The sequence below is a fragment of the Aedes aegypti genome, chromosome 1 (assembly GCF_002204515.2).
Source record: "Aedes aegypti strain LVP_AGWG chromosome 1, AaegL5.0 Primary Assembly, whole genome shotgun sequence".
Lineage (NCBI taxonomy): Eukaryota > Metazoa > Arthropoda > Insecta > Diptera > Culicidae > Aedes > Aedes aegypti.
Window position 1 is genome coordinate 307885079 of NC_035107.1, and position 25192 is coordinate 307910270.

The 25192-nt window shown below is 40.2% G+C and overlaps 2 protein-coding genes across 4 annotated transcripts in view; one reads left to right on the plus strand and one right to left on the minus strand.

Moving 5' to 3' along the window:
- Nucleotides 1–25192, minus strand: part of LOC5564210 — a 209711-nt gene that overhangs the window by 49407 nt on the left and 135112 nt on the right. The window lies entirely within an intron of this gene.
- Nucleotides 18251–25192, plus strand: part of LOC5564410 — a 132156-nt gene continuing 125214 nt past the window's right edge. The window contains exon 1 of the mRNA XM_021838488.1: nucleotides 18251–18485. The gene's annotated coding sequence lies outside the window, so the exon portion shown is untranslated. The remainder of the gene's footprint in view (nucleotides 18486–25192) is intronic.

Below are 25192 nucleotides of genomic sequence, written 5' to 3' on the forward strand. Positions count from 1 at the left end.
TTCGACCACTCATCAACTTTTACGTGTAACAAATTTGATCCGTTCCAACAAATCTGAAGGCTATTCTACTGGTCTTGCTCTTCTAGACATGGAAAAAGCATTCGACAGTGTTTGGCATGAAGGTTTGATTGTAAAATTAAAAAAACTTTAATTTTCCAACATACATTGTTAGAATAATTCAAAGTTATCTGTCAAATCGTACACTTCAGGTTAATTATCAGAACTCCAGATCTGATAGACTTCCTGTAAGAGCTGGTGTTCCTCAAGGCAGCATTTTGGGACCAATATTATACAATATTTTCACATCTGACTTACCTGCGTTACCTCAGGGATGTCAAAAATCTTTATTTGCGGATGACACAGGCCTCTCCGTCAAAGGACGAAGCCTGCGTGTCATCTGTAGTCGATTGCAAAAAAGTTTGGATATTTTTTCTTCATACTTGCAAAAATGGAAGATTTCTCCTAATGCTTCCAAAACTCAACTAATAATATTCCCACATAAAGTAGACATATTGTCACGATGAGAGGGGTTCCAAAAAATTAGTCAGATGAAGTTAAGTATCTAGGGCTCATGCTAGATAAGAATTTAACTTTCAAAAATCACATTGAGGGCATTCAAGCCAAATGTAATAAATATGTAAAATGTCTCTATCCCCTTATTAATAGAAAATCAAAACTTTGTCTTAAGAACAAGCTTTTGATATTCAAACAAATTTTCAGGCCAGCCATGTTGTATGCTGTACCAATATGGACTAGCTGTTGTAATACCAGGAAGAAAGCTCTGCAGAGAATTCAAAATAGAATTTTGAAAATGATTCTGAGACTTCCTCCCTGGTATAGTACCAATGAGTTACATAGAATATCCAATGTTGAAACACTGGAATAAATGTCAAATAAAATAATAAATAATTTCAGGCAAAAATCGTTACAATCTTCTATTGCCACGATTAATGCGTTATATGTTTAGGTTAAGTTAGTATATTAAAAACTTTTTTTTTTCTCTTATAAGCAGGTGAAATCAACTCACCTGTAAAAAAACTGAACTGCTACGGCAACTGAAATGTAATATGTTGTTAACAAAATGTTAACATAATCTTAAATTTGTTTTACTGAATTAGGATGATAGTGTTGTCTAATAACACAGAACACCTAGATATAAGAAATGAATGTAATGTTTGGAATGATACTAATAAAAAAATTAAAAAAAAAAAAAGAGAAAAGCCGAAAACACCGAAGACTGACAAGCATACAGCCGTACGTAGTCCGACAAATGCTCAGGGGTTCGTATAACCATTATCACGTAACAGTTATTTTAGACCTTAATAAAGTTTCATCAGATGTTACTTTATGGTTTTCTTCTAAAATAACTTCCTCAAAAATAACTGAAAAATTTCTCCAATAGCTGTTGAAAAAAAAAAAAATTGACATTTTCCTGGAAACATTCCTAAAACAGTCTGTGAAGACTTCTTTGGGAATTTCTTAAAGGTTTTTTTGTAAATTCCTTGAGGAATTTCTGGAGTTACCGCGTTGATTCATTTTACCCCAGTGAAGTAAAACTCATCCAAATCATTGAGCTAAAGTAAGCTGAGTAAAGATTATGATTTCGCCACTTCAAAAACCTTGAACAAATATAAATTTGTGGCCTTTTCATGATTGTTATTATGAACGTTAACTCACTTTTGCTCAATATTCCGGAAATTATGAACAGATCATGAATCATAAGCATAATCAGAAAAGCTAAACGATTGATTGGATTTATCCTCAGATTGGATTTATCCTCAGGACGATACTGAGAGAATCCTCAGTACGATTCTGAGAGAATCTTAAGGAGGATTCGGAGAGAATCTTCAGGAGGATTCGGAGAGAATCCTCAGAAGGATACGGAGATAATCCTCAAAAGGTTTCGGAGAGAATCCTTAGTTGAATTCGGCGCGAATACTCAGAAAGATTAGAATAGAATCCTCAGAAGGTTTCCTAGATAATCCCCAGAAGGATTCTGAGAGAATCCTCGGAAAGATTCGGATATGATCCTCAGATGAATTTAGAGAGAATCCTTAGAAAGATTCGGAGACAACCCTTAGAAGGATTCGGAGATAATCCTCAGAAGGATTCGGGGAGAATCCTCCAAAGGATTCGGAGATAACCCTCAGAAAGAGTGGTGTAGAATCTTCAAAAGGATTCGAGAAGAATCCTCAGAAGGATCCGGGAAGAATTCTCAGAAGGATTCGAGGAGAATTCTCAGAAGGATTCGGGGTGAATCCTCAGAAGGATTCGGGAAGAATCCTCAGAAGGATTCGGGGAGAATGCTCAGAAGGATTCGAGGAGAATCCTCAGAAGGATTCGAGGAGAATCCTCAGAAGGATTCGAAGAGATTCCTCAGGACGATTCGGAGAGAATCCTTTGAATGATCCGAACAGGATTCGGCGAGAATTCTGAACAATCCTCAGGACGATTCGGAGATAACCCTTAGAAGGATTATGAGCGAGTATCATAGTCAAGATTCTAATGTCAAACAGGATTCAGAAAGAATTCCCAACAGAATTCTGAAAGAATCCTCAGCAAGATTCTGAGGGACAGCAGAGTTGTCAGAAAATTATCATCAGGTTTCTCATTAGAGAATCCTCATCAACATTCTGAGATAATTCTCACCAGGATTCTGAGAGAATCCTCATGACGAATCTGAGAGAATCCTCAGCAGGATTCTGAGCAGGACTTGAGAGAATATGATTCGGAGAGAATCATGAACGGGGTATAGTTATGATCGAATTTGATCTGGAATACCATCAATAGCTTGTTTCATGGACAAATTGTCGAGGATAGAGGAACTGTCATTGGGGAAGCGTACACGTGGGGATTATAAATGTATATCCATAACAGATTAGAATAGCAAAGACGCCATATTTTTGACACCCAAAGTGTAAGTCATGCTGAACGTGTGCAGACAAACAATGGTTATCATTTTCGTTAGAATTGGTATGATTCTCATGCAGCTGTCGATTTTCGGCGTGAAAACACGTCCATCGTACGAAATTCCTACCGAATCCAACCGGTCACGTTTCGAGAGGCAAGAATTCGAGAATACCGCTAAAAAAATTCAGCCGAACCAATCAGCAGGATACAATTCCAAATTGAGAAATCACTGCATGATTATTCAGCTCTTATCAGAGAACAGTCGCGAGGATCGAACATATTGCTCATTTAGGAAAGTGACTTGACCTGCCAAATGTGACGAACCTGTTCATTGAACGACGTAATCCAAGTACTGATGTTATTCACCTGGCATTTTGCGATCTTCCATTATTCACGGTTATTCTCAAATGGTGAAGTGCACATGCACAAGTACAGATCCAAATTATTACTCCCGGTTTCGCATGCTCTTTTTTCCGCAACCAAATCGCACAAATAGCACGCGCGCAAGCCGACTGCCGTTTACCCGCGCTGTCAACGTGATACGCATATCAAGTTCCCGGCAAAAGGCTGCACATCGCTGTTTTTAGAAGGAAGCCGAACGGCCATAGTCGTTATGGTCTTTTGTTTTGATCCTTTCGCCTGCCCAAAACGGTTCGCAATCGTCGTCGTCTCAGTTGTTGCTTATTGTTCTAATGGCAAATTTGATCAACCTACTGACAATTCGCACGGCGTGGATGGGACCGACACAAGCTCAGAGTATATCTTCCGCACTTGTTCAGTGTTATTTAAATTTCGAATCGAACCGAGGAAGAACCGGTTGCGGGGATGGTATGAACTGAGCGCGCCAATCCGACGATGAGTGCGATTTTATGCGACGACATCATCATTTAGGCTATTTTATGGCTTTGAGGCAATATAACTGCTCTACAGCAGGTTTCGGTTGACGTTTCGATTCGGCGCAGTTTGGAGCCCGGGACCGGGAACAATAAAACCCGCAGATGATGCCTCTGGTGGTATCGTGCTGTTGATGTGTGGTTTATTCGATTTTTGTTGGCGTAGGTGTGCTGCGTCGAATGCGGTTGATGATTTGATAACGATGTGATTTTTTTTAGTAACTGGATGAAACCGGATTGGTCGATTGGGAAAAGAGCCAGGAGAGTTATCAAACAGATAAAATTGATACTATCCGATTACCCTACTGAATAACATCGGTTTCCAATTACCATAATTTCCTGATAGATTGAGTTAATGCAATAAACCAATCTAGGATATTGTTTGTCAAGTAGATAAGTTTGAATCTTATTTACAAATCTTTCAGGAAAAGCACACGATAACCTAAAGAATACTGTACAAGATTCTTTCAATATTGTTTTAAAGATTTTCCAAGATATTTTCAAAATTCTGCTTAAAATTCTCTGCACAGGATTTTAAAAAAGCTTACTTCAATTTCTCTAAAAATCCTGCTCAGGATTGTTTAAAAATCTGTACAGAATTTTTACTAAAGAAAACCGTTTTCGATTCTCTCGTAATATTGCTTTGAATTCCGTAAGAGTTTTAGGAATTCTGCTTGGTTCTCATCGAATCAAATTCAAGAATCTCTACGAATCTGATTCTGGATTCTATCCGAGTCCTCTTCAGGATTCTCACCGAATCCTGTTCAGGATTCTCGCCGAATCCTGTTCAGGATTCTCGCCGAATCCTGTTCAGGATTCTCGCCGAATCCTGTTCAGGATTCTCGCCGAATCCTGTTCAGGATTCTCGCCGAATCCTGTTCAGGATTCTCGCCGAATCCTGTTCAGGATTCTCGCCGAATTCTGTTCAGCATTCTCGCCGAATCCTGTTTAGGATTCTCGCCGAATCCTGTTTAGGATTCTCGCCGAATCCTGTTCAGGATTCTCGCCGAATCCTGTTTGGGATTCTCACCGAATCCTGTTTAGGATTTTCGCCGAATCCTGTTTAGGATTCTCGCCGAATCCTGTTCAGGATTCTCGACGAATCCTGTTCAGGATTCTCGCCGAATCCTGTTCAGGATTCTCGCCGAATCCTATTCAGGATTCTCGCCGAATCCTGTTCAGGATTCTCTCCGAATCCTGTTCAGGATTCTCTCCGAATCCTGTTCAGGATTCTCTCCGAATCCTGTTCAGGATTCTCTCCGAATCCTTCTGCAGATTCTCTCAGAATCCTTCTGAGGTTTCTCTCAAAATCCTTCTGAGGATTCTCTTAAAATCCTTCTGAAGATTCTCTCAGAATCCTTCTGAAGATTCTTTTTTTGCTTCTTTTTTTTTATTCTTTCCGAATCCTGTTCAGGATTCTCTAAGAATCATTCTGAGGTTTCTCTCAAAATCCTTCTGAGGATTCTCTTAAAATCCTTCTGAAGATTCTCTCAGAATCCTTCTGATGATTCTCTCAGAATCCTTCTGAGGATTCTCTCAGAATCCTTCTGAAGATTCTCTCAGAATCCTTCTGCGGGTTCTCACAGAATCCTTTCGAGGATTCTCTCAGAATCCTTTCGAGGATTCTCTCAAAATCCTTCTGATGATTCTCTCATAATCCTTTTGATGATTCTCTCAGAATCCTCCTAAGGATTCTCTCAGAATCCTCCTAAGGATTCTCTCAGAATCCTTCTAAAGATTCTCTCAGAGTCCTTCTAAGCATTCTCTCATAATCCTTTTGATGATTCTCTCAGAATCCACCTAAGGATTCTCTCAGAATCCTCCTAAGGATTCTCTCAGAATCCTTCTAAAGATTCTCTCAGAGTCCTTCTAAGCATTCTCTCAAAATCCTTCTGAGCATTCTCTTAGAATTCTTCTGAGCATTCTCTCAGAACCCTTCTGAGGATTCTCTCAGAACCCTTCTGAGGATTCTCTCAGAACCCTTCTGAGGATTCTCTCAGAACCCTTCTGAGGATTCTCTCAGAACCCTTCTGAGGATTCTCTCAGAACCCTTCTGAGGATTCTCTCAGAATCCTTCTCAGGATTCTCTCAGAATCCTTCTGAGGATTCTCTCAGAATCCTTCTGAGGATTCTCTCAGAATCTTTCTGAGGATTCTCTCAGAATCCTTCTGAGGATTCTCTCATAATCCTTCTGAGGATTCTCTCAGAATCCTTCTGAGGATTCTCTCAGAATTCTTCTGAGGATTCTCTCAGAATCCTTCTGAGCATTCTCTCAGAATCCTTCTGAGCATTCTCTCAGAATCCTTCTGAGGATTCTCTTAAAATTCTTCTGAGGATTTTCTCAGAATCCTTCTGAGGGTTCTCTCAGAATCCTTCTGAGGGTTCTCTCAGAATCCTTCTGAGGATTCTCTTAAAACCTTCTGAAGATTTTCTAAGAATCCTTCTGAGGATTCTCTCAGAATCTTTCTAAGGATTCTCTCAGAATCCTTCTGAGGATTCTCTCAGAATCCTTCTGAGGATTCTTTCAGAATCCTTCTGAGGATTCTTTCAGAATCCTTCTGAGGATTCTTTCAGAATCCTTCTGAGGATTCTTTCGGAATACTTCTGAGGATTTTTTCAGAATGCTTCTGATGATTCTGTCAGAATCCTTCTGAGGATTATCTCAAAATCCTTCTGAGGATTCTCTCAAAATCCTTCTGAGGATGTTCTTAGAATCCTTCTGAGGATTCTCTCAGAATCCTTCTGAGGATTCTCTCAGAATCCTTCTGAGGATTCTCTCAGAATCCTTCTGAGGATTCTCTCAGAATCCTTCTGAGGATTCTCTCAGAATCCTTCTGAGGATTCTCTCAGAATCCTTCTGAGGATTCTCTTTAAATCCTTCTAAGGATTCTCTCAAAATCCTTCTAAGGATTCTCGCCGAATCCTGTTCAGGATTCTCGCCGAATCCTATTCAGGATTCTCGCCGAATCCTGTTCAGGATTCTCGCCGAATTCTGTTCAGGATTCTCTCCGAATTCTGTTCAGGATTCTCTCCGAATCCTGTTCAGGATTCTCTCCGAATCCTGTTCAGGATTCTCTCCGAATCCTGTTCAGGATTCTCTCCGAATCCTGTTCAGGATTCTCTCCGAATCCTGTTCAGGATTCTCTCCGAATCCTGTTCAGGATTCTCTCCGAATCCTGTTCAAGATTCTCTCCGAATCCTGTTCAGGATTCTCTCCGAATCCTTCTGCAGACTCTCTCAGAATCCTTCAGAGGTTTCTCTCAGAATCCTTCTGAGGATTCTCTTAAAATCCTTCTGAAGATTCTCTCAGAATCCTTATGAAGATTCTTTTTTTGCTTCTTTGTTTTATTCTCTCCGAATCCTGTTCAGGATTCTCTCAGAATCCTTCTGCAGATTTTCTCAGATTATGTTTTTGGGGTTTTCGGCTTTCAGTCTCTGGGAATCATAAACGGATTTCCGTTCTACACCTGACGTTTCGGTCACATTTATCACCGAAACGTCAGGTGTAGAACGGAAATCCGTTTATGATTCCCAGAGACTGAAAGCCGAAAACCCCAAAAACATAATCTCCATCACAGTCGATTCCTGTACATTGCAGATTTTCTCAGAATCATTCTGAGGTTTCTCTCAAAATTCTTCTGAGGATTCTCTTAAAATCCTTCTGAAGATTCTCTCAGAATCCTTCTGAGGATGTTCTTAGAATCCTTCTGAGGATTCTCTCAGAATCCTTCTGAGGATTCTCTCAGAATCCTTCTGAGGATTCTCTCAGAATCCTTCTGAGGATTCTCTCAGAATCCTTCTGAGGATTCTCTCAGAATCCTTCTGAGGATTCTCTCAGAATCCTTCTGAGGATTCTCTCAGAATCCTTCTGAGGATTCTCTCAGAATCTTTCTGAGGATTCTTTCAGAATCCTTCTGAGGATTCTCTCATAATCCTTCTGAGGATTCTCTCAGAATCCTTCTGAGGATTCTCTCAGAATCCTTCTGAGGATTCTCTCAGAATCCTTCTGAGGATTCTCTCAGAATTCTTCTGAGGATTCTTTCAGAATCCTTCTGAGGATTCTTTCAGAATCCTTCTGAGGATTCTTTCAGAATGCTTCTGATGATTCTCTCAGAATCCTTCTGAGGATGTTCTTAGAATCCTTCTGAGGATTCTCTCAGAATCCTTCTGAGGATTCTCTCAGAATCCTTCTGAGGATTCTCTCATAATCCTTCTGAGGATTCTCTCATAATCCTTCTGAGGATTCTCTCAGAATCCTTCTGAGGATTCTCTCAGAATTCTTCTGAGGATTCTTTCAGAATCCTTCTGAGGATTCTTTCAGAATCCTTCTGAGGATTCTTTCAGAATCCTTCTGAGGATTCTTTCAGAATCCTTCTGAGGATTCTTTCAGAATCCTTCTGAGGATTCTTTCAGAATGCTTCTGATGATTCTCTCAGAATCCTTCTGAGGATGTTCTTAGAATCCTTCTGAGGATTCTCTCAGAATCCTTCTGAGGATTCTCTCAGAATCCTTCTGAGGATTCTCTCAGAATCCTTCTGAGGATTCTCTCAGAATCCTTCTGAGGATTCTCTCAGAATCCTTCTGAGGATTCTCTCAGAATCCTTCTGAGGATTCTCTCAAAATCCTTCTAAGGATTCTCGCCGAATCCTGTTCAGGATTCTCGCCGAATCCTGTTCAGGATTCTCGCCGAATCCTGTTCAGGATTCTCGCCGAATCCTATTCAGGATTCTCGCCAAATCCTATTCAGGATTCTCGCCAAATCCTATTCAGGATTCTCGCCAAATCCTGTTCAGGATTCTCTCCGAATCCTTCTGCAGACCCTCTCAGAATCCTTCTGAGGTTTCTCTCAAAATCCTTCTGAGGATTCTCTCAAAATCCTTCTGAAGATTCTCTCAGAATCCTTATGAAGATTCTTTTTTTGCTTCTTTTTTTTTATTCTCTCCGAATCCTGTTCAGGATTCTCTCAGAATCATTCTGAGGTTTCTCTCAAAATCCTTCTGAGGATTCTCTTAAAATCCTTCTGAAGATTCTCTCAAAATCCTTCTGAAGATTCTCTCAGAATCCTTCTGAGGATTCTCTCAGAATCCTTCTGAGGATTCTCTCAGAATCCTTCTGCGGGTTCTCTCAGAATCCTTTCGAGGATTCTCTCATAATCCTTCTGAGGATTCTCTCAGAATCCTTCTGAGGATTCTCTTAGAATTCTTCTGAGCATTCTCTCAGAATCCTTCTGAGGATTCTCTCAAAATCTTTCAGAGAATTCCCTGAGAATCCTTCTGAGGGTTCTCTCAGAATCCTTCTGAGGATTCTCTCAGAACCCTTCTGAGGATTCTCTTTAAATCTTTCTAAGGATTCTCTCAAAATCCTTCTCAGGATTCTCGCCGAATCCTGTTCAGGATTCTCGCCGAATCCTATTCAGGATTCTCGCCGAATCCTGTTCAGGATTCTCGCCGAATTCTGTTCAGGATTCTCTCCGAATTCTGTTCAGGATTCTCTCCGAATCCTGTTCAGGATTCTCTCCGAATCCTGTTCCGGATTCTCTCCGAATCCTGTTCAGGATTCTCTCCGAATCCTGTTCAGGATTCTCTCCGAATCCTGTTCAGGATTCTCTCCGAATCCTTCTGCAGACTCTCTCAGAATCCTTCTGAGGTTTCTCTCAGAATCCTTCTGAGGATTCTCTTAAAATCCTTCTGAAGATTCTCTCAGAATCCTTATGAAGATTCTTTTTTTGCTTCTTTGTTTTATTCTCTCCGAATCCAGTTCAGGATTCTCTCAGAATCCTTCTGCAGATTTTCTCAGATTATGTTTTTGGGGTTTTCGGCTTTCAGTCTCTGGGAATCATAAACGGATTTCCGTTCTACACCTGACGTTTCGGTCACATTTATCACCGAAACGTCAGGTGTAGAACGGAAATCCGTTTATGATTCCCAGAGACTGAAAGCCGAAAACCCCAAAAACATAATCTCCATCACAGTCGATTCCTGTACATTGCAGATTTTCTCAGAATCATTCTGAGGTTTCTCTCAAAATTCTTCTGAGGATTCTCTTAAAATCCTTCTGAAGATTCTCTCAGAATCCTTCTGAGGATGTTCTTAGAATCCTTCTGAGGATTCTCTCAGAATCCTTCTAAGGATTCTCTCAGAATCCTTCTGAGGATTCTCTCAGAATCTTTCTGAGGATTCTCTCAGAATCCTTCTGAGGATTCTCTCATAATCCTTCTGAGGATTCTCTCATAATCCTTCTGAGGATTCTCTCATAATCCTTCTGAGGATTCTCTCAGAATCCTTCTGAGGATTCTCTCAGAATTCTTCTGAGGATTCTTTCAGAATCCTTCTGAGGATTCTTTCAGGATCCTTCTGAGGATTCTTTCAGAATCCTTCTGAGGATTCTTTCAGAATGCTTCTGATGATTCTCTCAGAATCCTTCTGAGGATGTTCTTAGAATCCTTCTGAGGATTCTCTCAGAATCCTTCTGAGGATTCTCTCATAATCCTTCTGAGGATTCTCTCATAATCCTTCTGAGGATTCTCTCATAATCCTTCTGAGGATTCTCTCATAATCCTTCTGAGGATTCTCTCAGAATCCTTCTGAGGATTCTCTCAGAATTCTTCTGAGGATTCTTTCAGAATCCTTCTGAGGATTCTTTCAGAATCCTTCTGAGGATTCTTTCAGAATCCTTCTGAGGATTCTTTCAGAATCCTTCTGAGGATTCTTTCAGAATCCTTCTGAGGATTCTTTCAGAATCCTTCTGAGGATTCTTTCAGAATGCTTCTGATGATTCTCTCAGAATCCTTCTGAGGATGTTCTTAGAATCCTTCTGAGGATTCTCTCAGAATCCTTCTGAGGATTCTCTCAGAATCCTTCTGAGGATTCTCTCAGAATCCTTCTGAGGATTCTTTCAGAATCCTTCTGAGGATTCTCTCAGAATCCTTCTGAGGATTCTCTCAGAATCCTTCTGAGGATTCTCTCAGAATCCTTCTGAGGATTCTCTCAGAATCCTTCTGAGGATTCTCTCAGAATCCTTCTGAGGATTCTCTCAGAATCCTTCTGAGGATTCTCTCAGAATCCTTCTGAGGATTCTCTCAGAATCCTTCTGAGGATTCTCTCAGAATCCTTCTAAGGATTCTCGCCGAATCCTGTTCAGGATTCTCGCCGAATCCTGTTCAGGATTCTCGCCGAATCCTATTCAGGATTCTCGCCAAATCCTATTCAGGATTCTCGCCAAATCCTGTTCAGGATTCTCTCCGAATCCTGTTCAGGATTCTCTCCGAATCCTTCTGCAGATTCTCTCAGAATCCTTCTGAGGTTTCTCTCAGAATCCTTCTGAGGATTCTCTCAGAATCCTTCTGCGGGTTCTCTCAGAATCCTTTCGAGGATTCTCTCATAATCCTTCTGAGGATTCTCTCAGAATCCTTCTGAGGATTCTCTTAGAATTCTTCTGAGCATTCTCTCAGAATCCTTCTGAGGATTCTCTCAAAATCTTTCAGAGAATTCCCTGAGAATCCTTCTGAGGATTCTCTCAGAATTCTTCTGAGGATTCTCTCAGAACCCTTCTGAGGATTCTCTTTAAATCCTTCTAAGGATTCTCTCAAAATCCTTCTAAGGATTCTCGCCGAATCCTGTTCAGGATTCTCGCCGAATCCTATTCAGGATTCTCGCCGAATCCTGTTCAGGATTCTCGCCGAATTCTGTTCAGGATTCTCTCCGAATTCTGTTCAGGATTCTCTCCGAATCCTGTTCAGGATTCTCTCCGAATCCTGTTCAGGATTCTCTCCGAATCCTGTTCAGGATTCTCTCCGAATCCTGTTCAGGATTCTCTCCGAATCCTGTTCAGGATTCTCTCCGAATCCTTCTGCAGACTCTCTCAGAATCCTTCTGAGGTTTCTCTCAGAATCCTTCTGAGGATTCTCTTAAAATCCTTCTGAAGATTCTCTCAGAATCCTTATGAAGATTCTTTTTTTGCTTCTTTGTTTTATTCTCTCCGAATCCTGTTCAGGATTCTCTCAGAATCCTTCTGCAGATTTTCTCAGATTATGTTTTTGGGGTTTTCGGCTTTCAGTCTCTGGGAATCATAAACGGATTTCCGTTCTACACCTGACGTTTCGGTCACATTTATCACCGAAACGTCAGGTGTAGAACGGAAATCCGTTTATGATTCCCAGAGACTGAAAGCCGAAAACCCCAAAAACATAATCTCCATCACAGTCGATTCCTGTACATTGCAGATTTTCTCAGAATCATTCTGAGGTTTCTCTCAAAATTCTTCTGTGGATTCTCTTAAAATCCTTCTGAAGATTCTCTCAGAATCCTTCTGAGGATGTTCTTAGAATCCTTCTGAGGATTCTCTCAGAATCCTTCTGAGGATTCTCTCAGAATCCTTCTGAGGATTCTCTCAGAATCCTTCTGAGGATTCTCTCAGAATCCTTCTGAGGATTCTCTCAGAAACCTTCTGAGGATTCTCTCAGAATCCTTCTGAGGATTCTCTCAGAATCTTTCTGAGGATTCTCTCATAATCCTTCTGAGGATTCTCTCATAATCCTTCTGAGGATTCTCTCATAATCCTTCTGAGGATTCTCTCATAATCCTTCTGAGGATTCTCTCAGAATCCTTCTGAGGATTCTCTCAGAATCCTTCTGAGGATTCTCTCAGAATTCTTCTGAGGATTCTTTCAGAATCCTTCTGAGGATTCTTTCAGGATCCTTCTGAGGATTCTTTCAGAATCCTTCTGAGGATTCTTTCAGAATGCTTCTGATGATTCTCTCAGAATCCTTCTGAGGATGTTCTTAGAATCCTTCTGAGGATGTTCTTAGAATCCTTCTGAGGATTCTCTCAGAATCCTTCTGAGGATTCTCTCAGAATCCTTCTGAGGATTCTCTCATAATCCTTCTGAGGATTCTCTCAGAATCCTTCTGAGGATTCTCTCAGAATTCTTCTGAGGATTCTTTCAGAATCCTTCTGAGGATTCTTTCAGAATCCTTCTGAGGATTCTTTCAGAATCCTTCTGAGGATTCTTTCAGAATCCTTCTGAGGATTCTTTCAGAATCCTTCTGAGGATTCTTTCAGAATCCTTCTGAGGATTCTTTCAGAATCCTTCTGAGGATTCTTTCAGAATCCTTCTGAGGATTCTTTCAGAATCCTTCTGAGGATTCTTTCAGAATCCTTCTGAGGATTCTTTCAGAATGCTTCTGATGATTCTCTCAGAATCCTTCTGAGGATGTTCTTAGAATCCTTCTGAGGATTCTCTCAGAATCCTTCTGAGGATTCTCTCAGAATCCTTCTGAGGATTCTCTCAGAATCCTTCTGAGGATTCTCTCAGAATCCTTCTGAGGATTCTCTCAGAATCCTTCTGAGGATTCTCTCAGAATCCTTCTGAGGATTCTCTCAGAATCCTTCTGAGGATTCTCTCAGAATCCTTCTGAGGATTCTCTCAGAATCCTTCTGAGGATTCTCTCAGAATCCTTCTGAGGATTCTCTCAGAATCCTTCTGAGGATTCTCTCAAAATCCTTCTAAGGATTCTCGCCGAATCCTGTTCAGGATTCTCTCCGAATCCTGTTCAGGATTCTCTCCGAATCCTGTTCAGGATTCTCTCCGAATCCTGTTCAGGATTCTCTCCGAATCCTGTTCAGGATTCTCTCCGAATCCTGTTCAGGATTCTCTCCGAATCCTGTTCAGGATTCTCTCCGAATCCTGTTCAGGATTCTCTCCGAATCCTGTTCAGGATTCTCTCCGAATCCTGTTCAGGATTCTCTCCGAATCCTTCTGCAGATTCTCTCAGAATCCTTCTGAGGTTTCTCTCAAAATCCTTCTGAGGATTCTCTCAAAATCCTTCTGAAGATTCTCTCAGAATCCTTATGAAGATTCTTTTTTTGCTTCTTTTTTTTTATTCTCTCCGAATCCTGTTCAGGATTCTCTCAGAATCATTCTGAGGTTTCTCTCAAAATCCTTCTGAGGATTCTCTTAAAATCCTTCTGAAGATTCTCTCAAAATCCTTCTGAAGATTCTCTGAGGAGTCTCTCAGAATCCTTCTGCGGGTTCTCTCAGAATCCTTTCGAGGATTCTCTCATAATCCTTCTGAGGATTCTCTCAGAATCCTTCTGAGGATTCTCTTAGAATTCTTCTGAGCATTCTCTCAGAATCCTTCTGAGGATTCTCTCAAAATCTTTCAGAGAATTCCCTGAGAATCCTTCTGAGGATTCTCTCAGAATCCTTCTGAGGATTCTCTCAGAACCCTTCTGAGGATTCTCTCAGAATCCTTCTGAGGATTCTCTCAGAATCCTTCTGAGGATTCTCTCAGAATCCTTCTGAGGATTCTCTCAGAATCCTTCTGAAGATTCTCTCAGAATCCTTCTGAGCATTCTCTAAGAATCCTTCTGAGGAATCTCTTAAAATCCTTCTGAGGATTTTCTCAGAATCCTTCTGAGGATTTTCTCAGAATCCTTCTGAGGATTCTCTCACAATCCTTCTGAGGATTCTCTCAGAATTCTTCTGAGGATTCTCTCAGAATCCTTCTGAGGATTCTCTCAGAATCCTTCTGAGGATTCTCTCAGAATCCTTCTGAGGATTCTCTCAGAATCCTTCTGAGGATTCTCTCAGAATCCTTCTGAGGATTCTCTTAAATTCCTTCTGAAGATTTTCTCAGAATCCTTCTGAGGATTCTCTCAGAATCCTTATGAGGATTCTCTCAGAATCCTTCTGAGGATTCTCTCAAAATCCTTCTAAGGATTCTCTCAAAATCCTTCTAAGGATTCTCTCAGAATTCTAAGGATTCTCGCCGAATCCTGTTCAGGATTCTCGCCTAATCCTGTTCAGGATTCTCGCCGAATCCTGTTCAGGATTCTCGCCGAATCCTATTCAGGATTCTCGCCAAATCCTATTCAGGATTCTCGCCAAATCCTGTTCAGGATTCTCTCCGAATCCTTCTGCAGACTCTCTCAGAATCCTTCTGAGGTTTCTCTCACAATCCTTCTGAGGATTCTCTCAGAATTCTTCTGAGGATTCTCTCAGAATTCTTCTGAGGATTCTCTCAGAATTCTTCTGAGGATTCTCTCAGAATCCTTCTGAGGATTCTCTCAGAATCCTTCTGAGGATTCTCTCAGAATCCTTCTGAGGATTCTCTCAGAATCCTTCTGAGGATTCTCTTAAATTCCTTCTGAAGATTCTCTCAGAATCCTTCTGAGGATTCTCTCAGAATCCTTCTGAGGATTCTCTCAGAATCCTTCTGAGGATTCTCTCAGAATCCTTCTAAGGATTCTCTCAGAATCCTTCTGAAGATTCTCTCAGAATCCTTCTGAGCATTCTCTCAGAATCCTTCTGAGGAATCTCTTAAAATCCTTCTGAGGATTTTCTCAGAATCCTTCTGAGGATTTTCTCAGAATCCTTCTGAGGATTCTCTCAGAATCCTTATGAGGATTCTCTCAGAATCCTTCTGAGGATTCTCTCAAAATCCTTCTAAGGATTCTCTCAAAATCCTTCTAAGGATTCTCTCAGAATTCTAAGGATTCTCGCCGAATCCTGTTCAGGATTCTCGCCGAATCCTGTTCAGGATTCTCGCCGAATCCTATTCAGGATTCTCGCCAAATCCTATTCAGGATTCTCGCCAAATCCTGTTCAGGATTCTCTCCGAATCCTGTTCAGGATTCTCTCCGAATCCTTCTGCAGACTCTCTCAGAATCCTTCTGAGGTTTCTCTCAAAATCCTTCTGAGGATTCTCTCAAAATCCTTCTGAAGATTCTCTCAGAATCCTTATGAAGATTCTTTTTTTGCTTCTTTTTTTTTATTCTCTCCGAATCCTGTTCAGGATTCTCTCAGAATCATTTTGAGGTTTCTCTCAAAATCCTTCTGAGGATTCTCTTAAAATCCTTCTGAAGATTCTCTCAAAATCCTTCTGAAGATTCTCTGAGGAGTCTCTCAGAATCCTTCTGCGGGTTCTCTCAGAATCCTTTCGAGGATTCTCTCATAATCCTTCTGAGGATTCTCTCAGAATCCTTCTGAGGATTCTCTTAGAATTCTTCTGAGCATTCTCTCAGAATCCTTCTGAGGATTCTCTCAAAATCTTTCAGAGAATTCCCTGAGAATCCTTCTGAGGATTCTCTCAGAATCCTTCTGAGGATTCTCTCAGAATCCTTCTGAGGATTCTCTCAGAATCCTTCTGAGGATTCTCTCAGAACCCTTCTGAGGATTCTCTCAGAATCCTTCTGAGGATTCTCTCAGAATCCTTCTGAGGATTCTCTCAGAATCCTTCTGAGGATTCTCTCAGAATCCTTCTGGAGATTCTCTCAGAATCCTTCTGAGCATTCTCTCAGAATCCTTCTGAGCATTCTCTCAGAATCCTTCTGAGGAATCTCTTAAAATCCTTCTGAGGATTTTCTCAGAATCCTTCTGAGGATTTTCTCAGAATCCTTCTGAGGATTCTCTCACAATCCTTCTGAAGATTTTCTCAGAATCCTTCTGAGAATTCTCTCAGAATCCTTCTGAGGATTCTCTCAGAATCCTTCTGAGGATTCTCTCAGAATCCTTCTGAGGATTCTCTCAGAATCCTTCTGAGGATTCTCTCAGAATCCTTCTGAGGATTGTTTCAGAATCCTTCTGAGGATTCTCTCAGAATCCTTCTGAGGATTCTCTCAGAATCCTTCTGAGGATTCTCTCAGAATCCTTCTGAGGATTGTTTCAGAATCCTTCTGAGGATTCTCTCAGAATCCTTCTGAGGATTCTCTCAGAATCCTTCTGAGGATTCTCTCAGAATCCTTCTGAGGATTCTCTCAGAATCCTTCTGAGGATTCTCTCAGAATCCTTCTGAGGATTCTTTCAGAATGCTTCTGATGATTCTCTCAGAATCTTTTTGAGGATTATCTCAAAATCCTTCTGAGGATTTTCTCAAAATCCTTCTGAGGATGTTCTTAGAATCCTTCTGAGGATTCTCTCAGAATCCTTCTGAGGATTCTCTCAGAATCCTTCTGAGGATTCTCTCAGAATCCTTCTGAAGATTCTCTCAAAATCCTTCTAAGGATTCTCTCAGAATCCTTCTGAGGATTCTATCAAAATTGTTCTGAGATTGCTCTAAAAATCCTTCTGAGGATTCTCTTCAAATATTTCTTAGAATTCTCAAAGAGTCCGTCTGATGATTCTCCCAAAATGCTTTTGATGATTCTTTTAGATTCCTTTGATTCTCTCAAAATCCTTCTGATGGTTCTCTCAGAATATTTTTGAGGGTTCTCTTAGAATCCTTCTGAGAGTTTTCTCAGAATCCTACTGTGGGTTCTCCCATAATCCTTCTGAGGATTCTCTTAGAATCCTTGTGAGGATTTCTTCAAAAATCCTTCATAGTTTTTTCAGAATACTATTATTTTTAAAAGCATAAAGACACTCTACTCTAGAGGAAATCCGCCATATCACCGCAAGTGAATGAATATCTACACAATTCTCAAAACGGTGACCACATGACACCAATAAAATTCAAATCGAGCACACCGATGGCATGCTAATTTGGGATCGATAAGGACTAAGAAAGCCATCTTCGCTTCATCGATTCGAATGAATGTCATTGAAAAAGGTTATTGTATCTTGATAAAATGCACGCGCAGAATAGAAGTCACGCGGAGCCTGAATACCGGGCAGATCAAATTAGAATTAACATTCATCGAACTTGAAATTTTCACCTCGATATGTTGAATATAAATTACCTTACCCAATCCAGCTCAGGACAGGTGGTCACGTGTGCATTCGCTTGACTTGATGGCACAGCAAAGGTGCTTTATATTTTATGAACATCTCAAAGGAGCTTTTCTGTTACAAGGTTGCAACCTGTCAGATGAGAATCGTAAAAATGAAAATCATTCCTCCCGTCGTCGTCGTAGCCCGTCACCGTCGGTTCCTTGATGCGAATCATATGATTTAATGATCTCACCGAAAAAGTCCCTACCCTGATCTCCGGTATCTGGTGCCATTAGCGCTCGTTGCAATGAGATTTTCGATCGACTTTGTAGGTACTTTGGTACATTGTTGTCGTTCAACCAAAAATTCTCTTAATGACTCAATCCGTAAACCTGAAATTAACAACGCTGATGATGTCGTCAACACCATGTCGATCGCAAACGATCGTGACTTAATTTCCTTCCAAATATTGACACGACTGTGTGGCACACGTTGAAGTCTCGAAGGGAGTGTTCCGGAGTGCTTTATCTCGACCGTGAGGGGTTCCCGATATTTGCACTACTTTTGAATCATTATCGTCGGCGCAATGGGCTTCACGTTTGACGCAATTTTTAAACTTTTCGGCGGCCCTGGATACATAAGAGCTGATAACGCCACACGGTGGTGACAGCGAAGGAATTTTCCCGCCGCCCACACTTGATTTCATTATCTACATCCGCAGGGCGCAGGCAGGGTTGACATTTTTGCGCCATAGTGGAATTGCACTTTATGATCGGAACATTGGGGACCGGATTAGTTTTCGATCGCGCGCGGTACTACTCGGATGGGTACGAGAGTCGGGTTAGTGAGCTAGTGTAGTTTAAAAGTGAAACCATTTTGTTCTGTGAAGATTTTCCGATAATCTTAGTGATGATTCTCAAGTGACTTGAATAATCACAAGTGACGAACCTTAGAAAAGCAATCAAAGTGTTATCACGAATGCTGCAGTGTATGAATCTCAAGCTTGAGGGTTAAACATCTAGTATGGCCTTCAACGTAAGTATCCATCAAGCCTTGATGAGCAAATAAGCTTGATTTTTTTTTGGAAAAATCCACATAGATGTGAAATATTTACACAAAAAATTTTGGAATTTAAAGTGGAACATTTTTAGAAGAAAAGCTGTGCTTATATAGGCGTTGTTTTGTTAGCCTAAACCCAAATTTTCAACACTTTTAATCGGTATCATATAGCAAATTCGTCTGAATTCATTTGTTAGCTTCAGACAAGTTTCGAAGGAGCGACCCCCAATCGCTTCCTCATATAAAATTCAAAGCCTAAAAGTGTGTCCAAATAGCGTTTAAGCCCCTTGAGCATGATTGAAGTCAATGCTACTTTATTTATGTCTATTTCAAACCAAGGATCGGCGGTAAATTACACGACCGTCTGCCGAGCATATCAATTCCGAGTTCTCACCGTAGTCGTCCGTCTATAACACAAAGCCCTTCTTTGGCCTAGCGAATAGCTGTCAATTCACACGTATTCGCCTGTAGCCACACATTTTGTTTACTAGACTACTTTACGACCTGTTAGCAGCAATGAAGGTTACCGAAAATGTTTAGACTAATTTTCAACAGAAGCCATTATAGGAAGGCTGCGGTAAATGAACATGGTATTTGCTAATCGGGATGAGTTAAATTCAATTCCAGGTGTTCCATTAACGCTAATTTGAGATTACCATTACTGGACATGGCGGAAAGGGGCAGGAAACGCTGCCGGAGGTTGGACACGTCAAATTTTAGTACGGCAAGATGATTTATCTATACACGCTCCTCCTCCATAAATAACGCGATCGTACCAATATGGTAATTACACAGTTTCACATTAGTTCGGTATTAGCCTTTTGCACTTCACGAAACGTGAACGGCTTCAAACAATCAACACTTGTCCCTCCTTCCTTTCATTGAGTCGCTGCCGCTTTGCGGAGAGCAGAAGTCGGCAGGTTGCAGAGAAGCTCTTCTAGTTCCTGAAGCTCGCAGCAATACCGGAGAAGGGCATACCCCGCTGACCGATTCGAAGTAGGGTGTTAATTAATTTAAATATCATGCAATTTACCGCTTATATTAGTGGATGTTTTATGAAAGGTTGATTTTAATAATCGCTGCCCATCAGCAATCGTGTTTGTTGTAGCAATCTCTTTCATCTGTAAGGGGCAGTCGGTTATCACTCTCACTCGCTCGGGCATATTCATCTGTCCATCGGAGAATTATGCAAATGTTTAAGCTTCGGTAATTGCCGGACCTATGCAGTTCTCCCGTCGAGATGAGTATGTTTAATGGAAGGTATTAACGATTTCAGGTTCAAGTTCAAAATGTTTGTTGCTGGATTTGTTGGCTGAGGGCTTCGTTGAGCAATGGTATTGCTAGTTACTTTTATTTTTACCTGGCAAACGTGTTCACTTCTTAAAATTGAGGCTTTATTTGGAGATGAAGATTGTTTTATGAAACTTGTTGAAACTATTGGGATATGCAATAAAACTACGATTATGTTCAATAGCATCAAGACATATAAGTTTCAATTGTGCCAGAATCACAACTATCACATACAATTGAGCGAGCACGCTGAATATTTACCATGTGATAGTTGAGTCGGCAGCGGCCAGTCAAGGTTGTAACCAAGAGACTGCAATTCTGCTTTGACAGATTTGTTAAATACTTCGCCATCCTTGGAGATGGCCCAGTAATGTACTATCTTGACGACACAACTCCAACTATTCCAATATTGCTTGTGCTGAGTTGCCCAGTACATTGAAATCGGAATAGCTGACTTGCTCAATGAATGGGTCTATGAAGTCATGTGATAGTCCATTGCGAGCTAGCTCATCAGCCAATTCATTTCCTGCGATGGAGAATTGCCAGGTACCCATGTTTACAGAGTTGACTGAATTCAGTTTCGCAATTTGAGTTCGACATGCGACAACAAGCCTCGACCTTGAGTTGGCCGAAGAAAGAGCTTTTACCCATTACGTGCGGTTTAAGTGCTTATTGCACTTCACATATGAGAGCAAATATTTCTGTCTAAAAAACGGTGCAGTGTCTACCAAATGAGTAAAACTGATTCAGCTTTAGCTCACGAGAATATACACCAGCACCAGCCCTACATTCAAGAAGGGAGCCATTAGCCATTACTATATTGTATGACATACTTCTTTCCAAATAGCCAGACATCCAATCTTCATATGAAGGGAATTGTGTGGTAAATGTCCTGTAAGGAAAGTGACAACCAATTGTGAGATTACTTGGACTGTGAAATACTTTACATGATTAGTAACATTAATGACAGTGCCAAAGAGACGCAACGGTCGAATCTCATCGCGGTTTCGTCTTACCGTAAAAAGAACAATAGTTGTTTAATTCGGGTTAACCGAAAGCTCATATTGGCGACACCAGTTCTCGACTACTTAAATAGCGCATTGCATCAAGTCGAACAGAGTGTCAATGCACATGACAACTATCAATGCTAGATAGTCATCGGCAAATCCATAGCATGGAAAACCACTCTTATTGAGTTGCCTCAATAGCGTATCTGCAATAAGATTTCACAGGGTGTATACTCGTTTACAGAAATGAAATTCCCTGATATTTCCTGGTTTTGGATTCAAGTAATATTCTAATTTTAGATAGATAAACAATTACTGATACAATAATTTGGATTCAATAGTGCTCCAAGCTTTCCATAGTTTGATCCTCATGAAATCCGACCAGATTGTTTTTGATTCCTCGGAAAATTACGTCAAATAATACTGATCGCATTACTGTATGTAATTTCAGGTATTTGCCAACGATTTAAAAATTACTCATAAGATTTTCTCAGGTTAGGATACAAACACAAATTTCTTAATTTGAGAGATTAGCAGCCCGAGGCTAGCTCATCTCTTAAATTTCTTCAGGAGTTCATTAAGCGATTATTTACTATGAAATCCCCTTCGAGAATTCTTTCAGATGTTTTTCAAGAGATCCCTAAGTCCTCCAGTATTTTAACCCGGTGATTTTTCCATCGCTTTTCCAAGGACATTTTTTAGTTTAGAACTTCTTCAAAAATTCATCCAAAAGATTCTCCAAAGATGCCTTCAGGGGTTTCTTAAAAAATGCGTTAGAATTTCTTTAAGATTTTAAGTAAGAATTTCTCTAAGGATATCTCCATGAATAATTCAGAAACTTCTTTAGGAAATCTCACAATAATTCCATAAGATTTCTCAAGGAAGTCTTTAAAGTTTTGTCCAAATATTTTCTCAGGAATTTTCCTATGAATTCTATGGAAAATGAGTAATTTATCACAAAATTTCAGAAAATGTTAAAAAATTCGCGATGTATTTCTAAAGCTCTGATGAAAATTGTGTAAAATTTTAAGTCACCATTGATGAATAAGGGTTACTAGAAGAACTCATTGACCCTTGAGGAAATATTAGAACAGTTTCTTGCAGTTTAACAGTTTAATTGTTAGAATGATTGAAAAAAAAAACGAATCAATCAAAACTCTGGAAATTTCCTGTAGCATTTTCTAAAGGAACTTTTTGAAAATTATCTGACTGAATCCCTTAAAAAATGTGCTGTAAAAATACTGCAGTGTTAATTAGTATGGATCCTGAAATAAACTTTTGTACATTTCATTTGCATTTTTGAGAAATGTTTGGAAGAACTGCAGTTGTAATTCTTCGATGAAATTATGGAGAATTTAAAAAAAAAATAGGAACTCAATGATGAAACATAGGATCGAATTTGAGGATTTCTTTGAAAAGTTCCTAAAATATTTTCTCGCAGAACCCCTTGAGGATTTATTGGAGAAATTCTTTAGAGTTACCGTGGATGAAATCACGTAGAAATTCTTGTCGGGTTTCTTGGAAAAGAATCCCTGAACTTTTTTTCGAAACCTCTGAAATTAATCTTTACGGATTTTCTTGGAAAAAAATCTGTTAAAATCTTAAGAAAATCTCCAAGAGTAACAACTGGAAAATTCGGTTGAAGGATTAGTGGAAAAATATCTGGAGGAAGTCATAAAATAGCGTCTGTAAAATTTTCAAAAATAATCCCTGAGAAAATTACTAATGATAGTAACGCTGAAGTACTCAAGAATTTCCTGGAGAAATTTCTCAAGATATTCTTTGAAAAATCTCTAAAAGAATATCTCAGAAAATTGGTAGAGGAATCTCAAATAGAATTTCTGGGAAGATCGCTGTAGAAGTCCCTGAAAGGTTTCTCTGGAGAAAACACTGGGATAATTCCTGAAGATTTTTCTCGAGAAATCTTAGACGAAATTTTCGAGGAATTAGTTAAAAAGTCTAGTGACAGTCTTTGAAAGTTACTCTGGAACCTGCATTGATTTGCATCACAATTCACTGCAAACAAGATATGGAAAAACGAGACTTTATAGATTACGTTGGCTACAAAATAAAGACATTAGAGACCTTTCATCAAAAATATAGACTTTTTAGGGACTTGCATTAAAATAGAAATCAAGTCCCTAAAACGAGACCTGCTACCAGCCCTAAAATTGATAAACTGATTATTTCGACTTTTTAAATTGGAAGCTTTTTGAATTCTAGATTACTTTCTCAAAATCAGTTTTCCGGCTTTTCAAATCCATAAAAAGTATGTGAATCTGTTACTAGCGTTAGCGTTAGCGTTAGCGTTAGCGTTAGCGTAGTTACGGTATACTTCGTAGATTGGATACTAGCAACATTCATGTTTCTTTTTAATAATCTCATCCTGACTACTCTCAAGAACAAGGCAGGAGAGTATACCTTGTTCAAATCATAAATAAGAATACTAAAAGCATGAATATCACTATTCCCGGCCACGCCCATCTTTACCGTAACTTGGGATAGGGGAAGGAAATGTTGATGTAGCACTTACTTAATGAGAGGCCACCGACTCAGCGACACCCTCATAAGCAGAGTTGGGAAAAGTTCTGAGATTCACACTACAGTAGGCAAGCGTAGCGAATCACAATCACCGGAGCCAGTGAAACTCACGCGTATCGCTGCTGTAGGCATAAAGGCTCCCCCAGATCTAAGCGACTTTTTACGGCGACAGCGACAAACAATCGCCGCGATTTCGCTTATGTTTCGCTGCATGCACTGTTTGATGAGCGCGTCTAAGCCACAGCGACGCGATTTCACAGCGATGCGCGTCGTGTCAGTCAAGATGGTTCCATAGAGGAGTGCTTGCAGCGACACAACAACGAAATCGCGACGATTTTTTGTCGCTGTCGCCGTAAAAAGTCGCGTAGATTTGGGGGAGCCTTAATGCCTTGAAAATAGCAAAACACCCGTTGCTAAGGGCAACCCAAAACTACTGTAGAAAAATGTTCTATTTCCCGTTGCATTTCCCGCATTTGCAGCCTTCAATGACACTCCTGATTTAGAAAATTTATGTACCCAACATAGGCTACTTGATGAGTTTCACAATTTTGAACTACTGTATTAGGAGATCCACGTGATTTTAGCAAAAACTCAAGCCTACTACTATTACCATTCCCAGCACTGCTCTTCTTCTTGGTGATTTCAATCAAAGTAGTATAATTTGGACTCATTCATCTTCGGGATATTTGTATGCTGACCCAAGAGGTTCGCATTTCTCTCCTGGTAGCTGCTCCCTTCTGGATGGATTCTCCCAGTTGGACATGAAACAGTTGAACTACATTGAACACCATCGCGGACGAATCCTGGACTTGATATTTGCCAATTCAGATATTGCTTCGATTTGTTCTGTACAAAGAGCGAATGATCCTTTGCTAGAAGAAGATCCGTATCATCCTGCGTTAGTAACTTCGCTTACTTGCAACTGTCCGGTACTATTCGATGAAATAGAGACTCCCAATGAATTTGACTTCCAGAAGGCAAACTTTTCAACACTGGATTATGATATTTCGCATATCGACTGGACTCCTTTACTTGATGCTTCTGACGTTGACGGTTCTGTGGATTTCTTCACCTATACGCTGAAACAGCTTTTTATTAATAACGTTCCTGTACCTCGACCACGAAGAAAACCTCCATGGTCCAACAACCATTTACGTAACTCAAAGCGCCATAGATCCAACGCACTGAGAAAATACACTAACCTGAAAACAACGGAGTCAAAGAGACATTTCAATATTGCCAGCAACAGGTACAGATCGTATAATAGATTTCTTCATGCTCGGTACACCAATCGAATTGAATCTAACCTGAAGCATAACCCAAAAAAATTCTGGTCGTTCATGAATGCTAAGAGAAAGGAAGCTGGCTTACCAACATCTGTATTTTTAAACGAAGAAGTAGCAGATTCTTGTGACGATGTGTGCAATCTTTTTGCAAAACACTTTTCAGACGTTTTCCGTAAAGAGTCTGTTGATATACACCGGATCAATAACGCTCTGGCTGACGTTCCTCTAAATGCTCTCAATATGGAATATTTCCAGTTTTCTGAAAATGAAGTCCTGAACGCGCTGAATAAACTCAAGTCATCTTCTACAGCGGGTCCTGATGGTATTCCTTCAATCGTATTAAAAAAATGTGCCTCATCGTTGTGCGCTGCTCTCACCATTATCTGCAACAGATCAATTGCTGAATCCAGATTCCCCACCAAATGGAAAGAATCAATAATGTTTCCGGTATACAAAAAGGGAGACAAGAGAGACGTAAAAAATTACAGGGGAATAACTTCATTATGCGCTGGATCCAAGCTGCTTGAAATCCTAGTCAGCGATGTTTTGTTATCAGCTT